We start from the raw sequence: 14674 nt of genomic DNA on the forward strand, positions 1-14674 counted from the left end.
CGCACAATCCCTCTCAGTGCTCAGACTGTCCGCAATAGGCTGAGAGAGGCTGGACTGAGGGCTTGTAGGCCTGTTGTAAGGCAGGTCCTCACCAGACATCACCGGCAACAACGTCGCCTATGGGCACAAACCCACCGTCGCAGGACTGGCAAAAAGTGCTCTTCACTTACGAATCGCGGTTTTGTCTCACCAGGGGTGAGGGTCGGATTCGTGTTTATCGTCGACGGAATGAGCGTTACACCGAGGCCTGTATTCTGGAGCGGGAACGAGGTGGAGGGTCCGTCATGGTCTGGGGCGTTGTCACAGCATCCTCAGACTGTAATGACAACAAGCTATCTCAATGCTGTGCGTTTACAGGAAAGACATCCTCCTCCCTCATATTCCCTTCCTGCAGGCTCATCCTGACATGACCATCCAGCATGACAATGCCACCAGCCATACTGATCATTCTGTGTGTGATTCCCTGCAAGACAGGAATGTCAGTGTTCTGCCATAGCCAGCGAAGAACCCAGATCTCAATCCCATTGAGCACGTCTGGGACCTGTTGGATCGTCAGGTGAGGGCTAGGGCCATTCCCCCCCCAGAAATGTCCAGGTGCCTTGGTGGAAGAGTGGGGTAACATCTCACAGCAAGAACTGGCAAATCCGGTGCAGTCCATGAGGAGGAGATGCACTGTAGTACTTAATGCAGCTGGTGGCCACACCAGATACTGACTGTTATTTTGACCCCCCTTTGTTCAAGGACACATTCAATTTCTGTTAGTCTTTAGACTAGTTGAGTATCTGGAGCATCAGCATTTGTAGGTTCGATTACAGGCTCAAAATGACCAGAAACCAAAAACATTCAGAAGGCCAGTATCCCGGAGTTGCCTCTTCACTGTTGCCGTTGAGACTGGTGTTCTGCGGGTACTATTTAATGAAGCTGCCAGTTGAGGACTTGTGAGGAGTCTGTTTCTCAAACTACATACTCCAATGTACTTGTCCTCTTGCTCAGTTGTGCACCGGGGCCTCCCACTCCTCTTTCTATTCAGGTTAGAGCCAGTTTGCGCAGTTCTGTGAAGGGAGTAGTACACAGCGCTGTACGAGATCTTCAGTTTCTTGGCAATTTCTCGCATGGAATAGCCTTCATTTCTAAGAACAAGAATAGACTGACCAGTTTCAGAAGAAAGTTCTTTGTTTCTGGCCATTTTGAGCCTGTAATCGAACCCACAAATGCTGATGCTCCAGATACTCAACTAGTCTAAAGAAGGCCAATTTTAGTACTTCTTTAATCAGGACAACAGTTTAATTTCAACGGACACAAAATGTGCTTATCTTTTGAGATTTGAGATTCTTCAAAGTAGCCGCCCTTTGCTTTGATGACAGCGTTGTACACTCTTGGCATTCCCTCAACCAGCTTCACCTGGAATGTTTTTCCAATAGTCTTGAAGGAGTTCCAACATATGCTGAGCACTTGTTGGCTGCTTTCCTTCACTCTGCGGTCCAACTCATCTCAAACCATCTCAATTGGGTTGAGGTCGGGTGATTGTGGAGGCCAGGTCATCTGATGCAGCACTCATTACTCTCCTTGTTCAAATAGCCCTTACACAGCCTGGAGGTGTGTTGGGTCATTGTCCTGTTGAAAAACAAATTATAGTCCCGCTGAGTGCAAATCTGATGGGAAGGCGTATCGCTGTAGAATGATGTGGTAGCCTGCTGGTTAAGTGTGCCATGAATTATAAATAAATCACTGACAGTGTCACCAGCAAAGCACCCCCCACCCACCCACCACACACACACACACCAACACACCACCTCCTCCATGCTTCACCGTAGGAACCACACATGCGAAGATCATCTGGTCACCTACTGTGTCTCACAAAGGCACACCTGTTAATTGAAATGCATTCCAGGTGACTACCTCATGAAGCTGGCTGAGAGAATTCCAAGTGTGCAAAGCTGTCATCAAGGTTGACTACTTTGAAAAATGTAAAATACATTTTGATTTGTTTAACACTTTTTTTCCCTTACTGCATGATTCCATATGTGTTCTACAATGTAGAAAATAGTAAAAATAAGGAAAAACCCTTGTGCATTCTTTTGACTGATTGTGTGTGTGGAATAGAAACACTAGGCCTGTAGACTATGCCAACACTGCCTCTTGAGTAAATCTGAGCTGAATTTTGTTTTTCAGGCTTTTCCGTTAAAACAACTACAGCCTTAATTGCCGTATTTCAGACTGTCATTTTGTGGGACGCAGTCAGGAACTAGTTCTACACGATGGCGAATGTTGGGGTCGATAAACCAGGATTATTCTCCATCGTTTAAATCTCCAGTTTGGGAACATTTTGGCTTCCCAGTAGATTTACAACGGTGATGGACAGAGAGTATATGTCTCCACTGCTCAACCAGAATAGCCTATGCAGCTGCCAACACCTCAGACACGTTGACACATTTACGTCGACTGGAGCAAGACGTAAACGCTTCAAGCAGCCCTTCACAGCTGATTCTGACCGGACCAAATAAATGACAAGAGCTATAGGTATGTTTATAGTCGCGGATATGCGTCCATTCTCAGTGGTTGAGAATAGGGTGTTTCAGCAGCTAGTGAAAGTGCTCGGGACGCGTTACGAACTGCACCCTCTCGGCACCCATTTCAGTAAACGGGTAGTACGCGCTCTATATAAGCAAGCTAAATCAGCTGAAGTTGTCAGTGAATTGACCAGTGCACCCTGTGTAGCGCTTACTACAGATGGATGGACTTCCAGGGTTACAGACAGCCCATCACATTACCCTGGAGCACGAAATGAGAAGTATCTTGCTAAAGATGCCCCCTTTATGAGAGTCAGTGCACATATTGTTCTCTTTGTAAGGAAACATAATAGCATAGACATATAACATGTCTGAACCATGTTCACATGTTGATTTCACATGCATATTGAACTTTATTTTAGTGAGTAATCGTGTTTTTCCATTTAAAATAATACCAAGTGTCGGTACTCCTGTCGGTGCTCTCATCGGGCATTATATAACTCATGATCATATATGGAGTTAGGAATACCAACACTTTGGACTTTCTTAAATAAACTCAAATTAACTACAGTGACTTGGCATTTCATTTTCCTGCTCTACCGTAACTGAACCGTAACTGAACCGTAACCCCAAAACCGCAATAAGTACAGAACCACGACCCCAAAACCGCAATAAGTACAGAACCACGACCCCAAAACCGCAATAAATACAGAACCACGACCCCAAAACCGCAATAAGTACAGAACCACGACCCCAAAACCGCAAAATGTACCGAGCCGTGTGTGTGGTTATTGCTGTATAGTGTTTAAACTGACTAGACAACAGGAAGGGTCATCTTCTCATCTCACTGAAGCTCTGTAATAGCCATGACTATTACAACAGGAAGGGTCGTCTTCTCATCTCACTGAAGCTCTGTAATAACCATGACTATTACAACAGGAAGGGTCGTCTTCTCATCTCACTGAAGCTCTGTAATAGCCATGACTATTACAACAGGAAGGGTCATCTTCTCATCTCACTGAAGCTCTGTAATAGCCATGACTATTACAACAGGAAGGGTCATCTTCTCATCTCACTGAAGCTCTGTAATAGCCATGACTATTACAACAGGAAGGGTCATCTTCTCATCTCACTGAAGCTCTGTAATAGCCATGACTATTACAACAGGAAGGGTCATCTTCTCATCTCACTGAAGCTCTGTAATAGCCATGACTATTACAACAGGAAGGGTCATCTTCTCATCTCACTGAAGCTCTGTAATAGCCATGACTATTACAACAGGAAGGGTCATCTTCTCATCTCACTGAAGCTCTGTAATAGCCATGACTATTACAACAGGAAGGGTCGTCTTCTCATCTCACTGAAGCTCTGTAATAGCAAGTGTGCAAAGTCAGGTGACTACTACAACAGGAAGGGTCATCTTCTCATCTCACTGAAGCTCTGTAATAGCCATGACTACTACAACAGGAAGGGTCGTCTTCTCATCTCACTGAAGCTCTGTAATAGCCATGACTACTACAACAGGAAGGGTTCTTCTCATCTCACTGAAGCTCTGTAATAGCCATGACTACTACAACAGGAAGGGTCGGCTTCTCATCTCACTGAAGCTCTGTAATAGCCATGACTACTACAACAGGAAGGGTCGGCTTCTCATCTCACTGAAGCTCTGTAATAGCCATGACTACTACAACAGGAAGGGTCATCTTCTCATCTCACTGAAGCTCTGTAATAGCCATGACTATTACAACAGGAAGGGTCATCTTCTCATCTCACTGAAGCTCTGTAATAGCCATGACTATTACAACAGGAAGGATCGTCTTCTCATCTCACTGAAGCTCTGTAATAGCCATGACTACTACAACAGGAAGGGTCGTCTTCTCATCTCACTGAAGCTCTGTAATAGCCATGACTACTACAACAGGAAGGGTCGGCTTCTCATCTCACTGAAGCTCTGTAATAGCCATGACTACTACAACAGGAAGGGTCATCTTCTCATCTCACTGAAGCTCTGTAATAACCATGACTACTACAACAGGAAGGGTCATCTTCTCATCTCACTGAAGCTCTTTAATAGCCATGACTATTACAACAGGAAGGGTCATCTTCTCATCTCACTGAAGCTCTGTAATAGCCATGACTATTACAACAGGAAGGGTCATCTTCTCATCTCACTGAAGCTCTGTAATAGCCATGACTATTACAACAGGAAGGGTCATCTTCTCATCTCACTGAAGCTCTGTAATAGCCATGACTATTACAACAGGAATGGTCATCTTCTCATCTCACTGAAGCTCTGTAATAGCCATGACTATTACAACAGGAAGGGTCGTCTTCTCATCTCACTGAAGCTCTGTAATAGCCATGACTACTACAACAGGAAGGGTCGTCTTCTCATCTCACTGAAGCTCTGTAATAGCCATGACTACTACAACAGGAAGGGTCGGCTTCTCATCTCACTGAAGCTCTGTAATAGCCATGACTACTACAACAGGAAGGGTCGGCTTCTCATCTCACTGAAGCTCTGTAATAGCCATGACTACTACAACAGGAAGGGTCATCTTCTCATCTCACTGAAGCTCTGTAATAGCCATGACTATTACAACAGGAAGGGTCATCTTCTCATCTCACTGAAGCTCTGTAATAGCCATGACTATTACAACAGGAAGGATCGTCTTCTCATCTCACTGAAGCTCTGTAATAGCCATGACTACTACAACAGGAAGGGTGTCTTCTCATCTCACTGAAGCTCTGTAATAGCCATGACTACTACAACAGGAAGGGTGGCTTCTCATCTCACTGAAGCTCTGTAATAGCCATGACTACTACAACAGGAAGGGTCATCTTCTCATCTCACTGAAGCTCTGTAATAACCATGACTACTACAACAGGAAGGGTCGTCTTCTCATCTCACTGAAGCTCTGTAATAGCCATGACTACTACAACAGGAAGGGTCATCTTCTCATCTCACTGAAGCTCTTTAATAGCCATGACTATTACAACAGGAAGGGTCATCTTCTCATCTCACTGAAGCTCTTTAATAGCCATGACTATTACAACAGGAAGGGTCATCTTCTCATCTCACTGAAGCTCTTTAATAGCCATGACTATTACAACAGGAAGGGTCATCTTCTCATCTCACTGAAGCTTTCTGTAATAGCCATGACTATTACAACGTGTTCTTCTCATCTCACTGAAGCTCTGTAATAGCCATGACTACTACAACAGGAAGGGTCGGCTTCTCATCTCACTGAAGCTCTGTAATAGCCATGACTACTACAACAGGAAGGGTCGTCTTCTCATCTCACTGAAGCTCTGTAATAGCCATGACTACTACAACAGGAATGGTCGGCTTCTCATCTCACTGAAGCTCTGTAATAGCCATGACTACTACAACAGGAAGGGTCGGCTTCTCATCTCACTGAAGCTCTGTAATAGCCATGACTACTACAACAGGAAGGGTCATCTTCTCATCTCACTGAAGCTCTGTAATAGCCATGACTATTACAACAGGAAGGGTCATCTTCTCATCTCACTGAAGCTCTGTAATAGCCATGACTATTACAACAGGAAGGATCATCTTCTCATCTCACTGAAGCTCTGTAATAGCCATGACTACTACAACAGGAAGGGTCGTCTTCTCATCTCACTGAAGCTCTGTAATAGCCATGACTACTACAACAGGAAGGGTCCCTCATCTCACTGAAGCTCTGTAATAGCCATGACTACTACAACAGGAAGGGTCGTCTTCTCATCTCACTGAAGCTCTTTAAAGCCATGACTATTACAACAGGAAGGGTCATCTTCTCATCTCACTGAAGCTCTTTAATAGCCATGACTATTACAACAGGAAGGGTCATCTTCTCATCTCACTGAAGCTCTGTAATAGCCATGACTACTACAACAGGAAGGGTCATCTTCTCATCTCACTGAAGCTCTGTAATAGCCATGACTACTACAACAGGAAGGGTCATCTTCTCATCTCACTGAAGCTCTTTAATAGCCATGACTACTACAACAGGAAGGGTCATCTTCTCATCTCACTGAAGCTCTGTAATAGCCATGACTACTACAACAGGAAGGGTCGTCTTCTCATCTCACTGAAGCTCTGTAATAGCCATGACTATTACAACAGGAAGGGTCGTCTTCTCATCTCACTGAAGCTCTGTAATAGCCATGACTATTACAACAGGAAGGGTCGTCTTCTCATCTCACTGAAGCTCTGTAATAGCCATGACTATTACAACAGGAAGGGTCGTCTTCTCATCTCACTGAAGCTCTGTAATAGCCATGACTATTACAACAGGAAGGGTCATCTTCTCATCTCACTGAAGCTCTGTAATAGCCATGACTATTACAACAGGAAGGGTCGTCTTCTCATCTCACTGAAGCTCTGTAATAACCATGACTATTACAACAGGAAGGGTCATCTTCTCATCTCACTGAAGCTCTGTAATAGCCATGACTATTACAACAGGAAGGGTCATCTTCTCATCTCACTGAAGCTCTGTAATAGCCATGACTATTACAACAGGAAGGGTCATCTTCTCATCTCACTGAAGCTCTGTAATAGCCATGACTATTACAACAGGAAGGGTAATCTTCTCATCTCACTGAAGCTCTGTAATAGCCATGACTATTACAACAGGAAGGGTCATCTTCTCATCTCACTGAAGCTCTGTAATAGCCATGACTATTACAACAGGAAGGGTCATCTTCTCATCTCACTGAAGCTCTGTAATAGCCATGACTACTACTGTATTTCTATGGTGGGAATCTTTTTAGAACTCAGCCAGAGGATAAAAATTTGATTCCAGACTGAGCCACTGGACTGCTTGACTGCACTCGTTACTTTAATCAAAGGATGTGCTAGTTTAATTACTCCTTCTCTAATGATTCCAGCCCTCTCTGAGTGTATGACTTGTGCTCTCTTTTCTTCCAGAGCTCTCCATCCCCCCCGCCCAAACTGCACAACAAGGAGGAATGTACTGCGTCCCACATCTCTAATCCCCCAGCAACAGCAACAGCAGTGGCAGGCAAGTTCCTGCCAAGTCCCTGTCCAGCAACAACCCCATGCTTCTGAGTCTAAAAACAAGATGGCCACCTGTAAAACCTTCCACCACAACGTCCATGTATAAACCCTGGATGACTAACTGGGTGCTGTATTGAAGCCACTGCGCAGCCATCTTGGTTTTTCGAAGCTATGGAAATGCATTCATTAATGTCTACATACGTTTTTGACATTCTATTACAGACACCTTTGGCAATACTTTTAAAATATATTATGTGAGCTAAACATAAAAATAAAAAACGTGATGAAAAAATATCCCTTTAAGTATTTTTTTGTAGAAGAGTACTAATGTTTACTCTCCCCACTACAACAACAAAATACTTAAATACATGTCATTTTGACCTTAAAACATTGCATTGAAATACTCTAGAATACATTCCTATGGAGGGCTGCTCATTCTAGGGAGTGCCAATATGGCCGACCGGTGGTTTCAAAGCCTCTCAGTGGTTTATACAGTGTGTCAGCAATCCAGGGTTTATATACTTCATTGATCTGCACAGACCACTTCAGTTGTATTATAATATGCCCATATACAGTGTCGCGATGGAGTGATCCTCACCACCCTCTTCCGCTTCTTCTCCTACCTGATGTATTATAATGTATTGCTCCGACTTGACAAGGGAGAGACGCTCACTCGGGTGACTGGGTCTAGAGGTGTGTGTGTGTGGGGGGGCGAGAGAAGAGGGGAGTGACACAGGAAGGAAGGATTTGTTGTCTTTCAGAATGGACCGTTACAAGACCTCACTTTGGAACTTCTCAGCGGCGTTCCCCCAAGCTGCACCAAGATGTGACCAAAAACAGGGAGCAAATTACTTCTATTTTATTTTTTTTATTTTTTATGTCTTCTGATCTCAGAAATGTGTATATATGTTTTTTTGCTTAATTTTGTGAGCTTTTGTCCATGTGTTTGCTTCATACTGACAACCATAGCAGTTTTTGCAGGGTTTTATTTTGCACGTCGTACACATACACCTATATCTATTTTTAACCTACAAACATGACTATCGTCCCAGAGAATGCATAATGTGGGCCTAAAAGAGGGTTGACTGTAGGGCTTTGGGGAAGTTTGCATGTTTCAACATAATGTATAAGAGGAGCATTTTGGAGTCATGTGCCTCCAGTTTCCCAGCATGTTGTCTGCTTCACTGACAACAAAGACAAGGACCCTGTCATAGACACGTTCTTTATTTTCTTATAGGCTGCAAACTCAATATCCTCTTCAACATCTGTCCCTATGCAATAAGGAAGATAATAGCCAAGTACTTTGATCAACAACCTTCAATTGTGCTTCATTTGGTTCCTCAGTAATTCGCTCCTTGTTGCCCTCCACAGTCTCTTCCCCCTGCTCAACTGGACTTTAGAATGTGTCTATTGTGACACACAGCAGAAAGGAAGGTCCACCCCCTTTTGTCTGCACTCAATGAATGATGGATTGCACTTATTTAAGCTTGGGGGACATGCATTTGTCATCTGGAACAGGACTACTATTCCTATGGTGCTCTGCTTCAGCGCACTTTCCTCCAACTGTAACTGATGCCCTGGATCGAGCAGTAAAATGTGCTGCGCTGCTGTGAACAGCCAATCAGACATAAAAATTCTCCAATCACCAAAAGGAACAATCAGTCCAGATACACGCGACTGTGTTTGCGGTGCGATTCGTCTCAACTTCTCCCTGTTTCTGTAGAAGTGTATTTTGTTGTAATATTTAAACTGGACTTTTCATTGTTGGAATAGGGAGGTTTCTCTGTCACTCTGGACAGAAACAGAGATCACTGGGTTGCCATGGAAACAAAAGTAGTCTGGCAGGTGGTGAGACCTGATGTACTCATACAGGCAATACTCTGTAAACTCTGAACTACAAACTCTGGTAGGAAGTTTCCCCTTGATACTGGTCAGTCATTGTCATTTAGCATTGCCTGTGTAGTAGCAGCCGACCAGCCGTTTCACTGTTAGATTTCATATTTATTTGTTATTTACCACAAAATGCATATAACTATTTTTGTCATTGTGAATGTTGTAATTTGGTGATGGGGACCTACCATTTACAGTCCTTTAGATTTCATAGTGTATTGATTATGGGAAATGGAAGAAGTCAATTACACACAAAGAATGCAAATATAATCACCCCTAACCCCGAAATCACCACGTTGTATTCCTCTAACCTTGTGGAAATGTGAGGTGCAATTCCCCTCCTGCTGGCTACACATTACTAAGCTGTTGAGCCTAGGCTGTGTGAATTACTCCCTAGTATTTCTGTCAAGGTTGGTCTAAAGATTGTGTGGACAAGTATAATGAATGCAGTCATTACACATTTGCAAAGATTTTCACATTTGTAGAGAATATTTTATAGAAGACCATTGTGGTTTCAATTGAAGAAAAATCTACTGACGAGTAAAAGACCCCCAATCTTTTGAATTGAATCATTTTTTTGTCCCCCCTCCAAAAATCTTCAAAGGACCCATTAAAATAATGTTCGCTGCCCAAAATGTTCTGATCTTTCTATTTGCCGGCCAGAAGTGCTCCAGCTCGGCATCATAAAGCATTAGTGTTGCCATGTGGCCCCTTACATGGCTACTGGCCCATCCTGTGAACATGTGTTCAGTGCAAACACACACACCGCTTGATGTTGTTCAGAAGCCTGGTGCTGATGTGCCAAGGGCTACGTGATGACTTATCCACTTCAGAAGGCTTCTGTTGTTGACCAGTCCTCGGTTACCAGGATGACAACTGCCAGAAGGCCACTCGTTCCAAATCTGTATTTCCGACCTCATCCCTTCTTTCCTGCAGTGGTTCCAGTTTCCCTCCTTCCTCCTTCCCCTTCTTCCTTCCCCTCCAAGAATGCCTTGATTCTTAACGACCGTGATAAGTATTGCTAGGTCTGAGAGCCGTTTTACAGTCTGCCAAAGCTTGCCGGCAGACACTGATATACAGCCCCCGGGTAGCCGAAAGGTCAAAGGTCAAGGCTGGAGCTAATCGCGTCTTTCCCTTGGACTTTGGGGGTTATACTGTGAGGAAAGCAAAATGATTTGGCAGCAGCCAGCACTAACCCGAAATGGAGGCAGTTGATGAGTGCCAGTCAGAACTGGCTCGCGCCGATGTGTAAACCAAAATCCACGTGCTGGTTGTCCATCATAGCCAAAGGGTTTATGTGTGATGCTCATATAAGTGTCTGTGCAGACTCTTGTTTCGATTCACTCACTGGGGACAGTTTGATAGTCTGCAGTTGGCTAGTGAACTCCAGCCCATCTTAATGAGATGCTGATTTCAGAGGCCCGTGTCAAAGTTGAGCCCAGGAACATTACAGGCTGTCATTCCCATTAGACCTACATCACCATGGGTCGGCTATCATCATATTTCATTGATCCTATGATGCAAGGCCAGCACCCTTGTCTGCTCAGATAATCAAGAGTGATCGCTGCTGTAGGGAGATTGACCTTCTCCGATCATACCTAATCTGACAGAGGGAGACTAGGATTAGACAGGAAAAACCTCAGCCGATTTTTGAGATGAGAACTAAACTCTTAACATTCCTCATTATGTAACTTCTGGTATATAAACATCTGTTATTTACGAGCCATTGTTTTTTTTCCCCTCTCTTACACGGTAGCGTAGAAGGTAGTTAGTGGAGCGGGACCAGAGAGCAGAAATGGCTCTTTGGAGTGACTTGCCATTCGTCCTGTAAGGCCTCTTGTAAGGCGAGGGTTCATGGTGTCTTTGGACATCAGAAACGGTAATCTGCACTTAACCAGCACTTAAATTAAGACCCTACATAAGTAAGACCCTACATAAGTAAGACCCGACATACGTAGGATCTTACTTATGTCGGGTCTTACTTAAGTAAGTCCCTACATAAGTCCCTACATAAGTCCCTACATAAGTAAGACCCTACATAAGTAAGCCCCCTTTTAGCCGCCCTTTTGTCAAACATTGCATTTGCGTTTATCCCTGAGAATTGTATTCCACTCTTTGATTTATTTTCTTCACTGAATGTATGGTCATCAAAGATGTTTATATATATATATATATATATATATATATATATATTAAATGTGTGTTTCTGCACCGGCCAAATTGAAAAAGTTGCTTGGAGCAATTGCGAAACAACTTGTCTGATAATGTGAGGAGTTGTGGACTGTCACGTTTATTGTACAGATTATTATAAAGTCCTTTTTTTTTTTTACAATTGATTTCCTGACCACTTATGTGTCTCTGCCTTCAAAACTGTGCCATAATCATTCCATAGCATGTCCAGTTTACAGTCTGAGACAGCGTCAGCGTTTTCCAAGATGGAGACCCTGTCTCTTCAACTATTTGTGCTGAAATAAGGGGAAATATTACATTTGAGGGTTTCTTTTGTTTTCAACTCATGTATTTTTTTGTTTCAGTTTTGTAAAACAAAAGATGTCTTATTTTGGAAGCTGTTGTATTGGATAGATTTTATTTAAGGTAAAATCTTGTAATTTTGTAAAGTGGGCCTTATTGAAATATATGTAGGATTTTGTTGTTGCTAGATATGCATCTTTCTCATTAATGCACTCCTGGAGAGTACTTCCTGTTTTGTTTTGTTTTAATGTGAGAGATGTCATGATCTCGAGCTATGACATGAGATGGCAAGCCAACAGAGACTTGTCATAGTCTCTGTCGATTTGAGAGTAATGTACGTTTTATCAAGAGCGTGTCTGCTCTGTCCACGCAGTCTGAAGTCATTCTCCATGTGGCATCCTGGTATTAGTGGTTCAGGAATCAGTCATTCTAACAGGTTCTCTGTTTTCTCTCACATGCATTCAGGGTTTATTCGTCTTGTGTGCTGTATGTAAGTGCTGCCAAAGAAAGAGATGTTCAGGCCTCGATACACACACACACCTACACACACTCCAACATGAACAACTGGATATTCTCCACACACACCTACACACACTCCAACATGAACAACTGGATATTCTCCACACACACCTACACACACTCCAACATGAACAACTGGATATTCTCCACACACACCTACACACACTCCAACATGAACAACTGGATATTCTCCACACACCTACACACACTCCAACATGAACAACTGGATATTCTCCACACACACCTACACACACTCCAACATGAACAACTGGATATTCTCCACACACACCTACACACACTCCAACATGAACAACTGGATATTCTCCACACACACCTACACACACTCCAACATGAACAACTGGATATTCTCCACACACACCTACACACACTCCAACATGAACAACTGGATATTCTCCACACACACCTACTCACACTCCCACATAGACACACAGAGGAATTTCGTCCTGTACGATCAAGTTGGAAATCATGTATTTTATATTGCAGTGTGTTTAGAAATGACTCTTAAGCGGCTGGAGGGAACCTATGGTCATATCAAAGAGAAACATTTGTAATGAAATCAGATCAAAAGGGTTATTGTGGATGTCGCTGCTCTGAGCTTCAGAGATACACGGCAAACTGCGGGATGCTTTTCCTGTCCTAGGGTAATATACGTTTGTGCATGTTTAATCTTACCGCATTCTGCATGTAGGTCTCTCGAAGCTGCCAACTGTACAGTGGATTATGTATTCCAATAAAATAAACTACCTGTTTGTAACCATGTTTTTGTGTCTATCTTGACTATACTTTGTGTTATGGGTAAATGGAAAACCCAACCAACTAATTTTAGTTTAACGATTTGACAGCACCTTTCCCCTGTGTGTGTGTGTGTGTGTGTGAGCAACACTTCCATTGCTTTATACCACCTGCAATTGGCTTGTCTAGAGAGAGGTGTTTGACTGTGCAAGATAAGCAAACTAGCAGATAAATTAGGCAAATACACCAGGAGATGGTGAAACTTGTGGAATGCCTAGTCAGCACACACCTCTCCACCAGGTAGTGAAAAGGCTAAGCTTGTTCCCTGACAGTCTTACGGCTAGCAGATCTAGTAAAAGGGTTATAGAGTTGTTCTGGAGACTTGGATTAGTAACGGCAGTTGCCCAAATGAAGGGTTGGCCCAGTTCACACAGTGAATTTGATAGCATGCATGTTGTGATAGCATGCATATTTTTTACGAGTTTGTCTAAAAATTGTCTTTAAACTGTTGTGAAGACACCCAGCACATCATTTGTACAAACTGAGTGTGAATTATCCCATGAATTGAATTCTGGAAATGTGCTACATGGCTTTAGTTTAGGTCACAGTGCAGAAAAGGTTTAGGGAACCACTGTGGAGGTTGAATCAGATCATAATCACCAGGTCGTCTGCTGGATAGGGACTTCACTGTGAACCACTGAGCATGGTACACAGGTCCCATCTGGAGTGGGTCCCATCTGGAGTGGGTGACCTAAATGTTGTGTGTGTCAAGAATACAAATTAATCATCCTCTATGCAAAATTGTAATCTATGCAAGTTCGTATGGTGTGAAAGAACTGTTTCAACATCCAACTTTTTAATATATAAACCTAGGAATATTTACTCAATTGGTAGAGCATGGAACTTGCAGCGCCAGGGTTTTGGGTTCGATTCCCACATCCAACAACTATGAAAATGTATGCACTCATTACTGTAAGTTGCTCTGGATAAGAGTATCTGCTAACTGACTAAAATGTAAGACAAAAAAACAGGATGCGGATGTCTGTGCAGTACTTTCCTGTATACAGACAGATGTGATTTATGTTTCAAAGTGGTTCTAGAAAAGTAAGGAACACAAGCTTACACGACTCGCTACCTGTTAGGGCCTGCATTTTGACACTTTATGTGCCCATAGATTATTTTCCATTAATTCTGTCATCCTGACTTTGGTCAGAGTACCTCGTCTACGAGTTGATTCTTGGAACGGCTGTCACATCTTGTGACTGGCATCTGCTTTTCTTTGTTCTTTTGTGTGTGTGTGTCTGTGTACACATTTTCACCCCACCTGTGACGTCTGTACAGGCTGCAGTGTGAGTCACAAGGCTGTTGGAGGAGATGCGTTCAGACAAGCCTCAGCCTTGTGTAACTAACCTCGACCAGCAGGGAGACATACACCTGCCAGTAGGAGAGCAAAGTGGTGTTTGAGAACTCCAATGGAAACGGTTGTGTATAATAGCGTAAA

General features: G+C 43.2%; 1 protein-coding gene across 2 annotated transcripts in view; it reads left to right on the forward strand.

Annotated features, from left to right (window-relative positions):
* The window catches only part of LOC118362271 (leucine zipper protein 1-like), a 70680-nt gene extending 57480 nt beyond the window's left edge, over positions 1-13200 (forward strand). For both annotated transcript variants that reach the window (XM_052485871.1, XM_052485870.1), the window contains one exon: positions 7450-13200. The gene's annotated coding sequence lies outside the window, so the exon portion shown is untranslated. The remainder of the gene's footprint in view (positions 1-7449) is intronic.
* The last annotated feature ends 1474 nt before the right edge of the window (positions 13201-14674 follow it).

Source organism: Oncorhynchus keta, chromosome 29 (assembly GCF_023373465.1).
Source record: "Oncorhynchus keta strain PuntledgeMale-10-30-2019 chromosome 29, Oket_V2, whole genome shotgun sequence".
Classification (NCBI taxonomy): domain Eukaryota; kingdom Metazoa; phylum Chordata; class Actinopteri; order Salmoniformes; family Salmonidae; genus Oncorhynchus; species Oncorhynchus keta.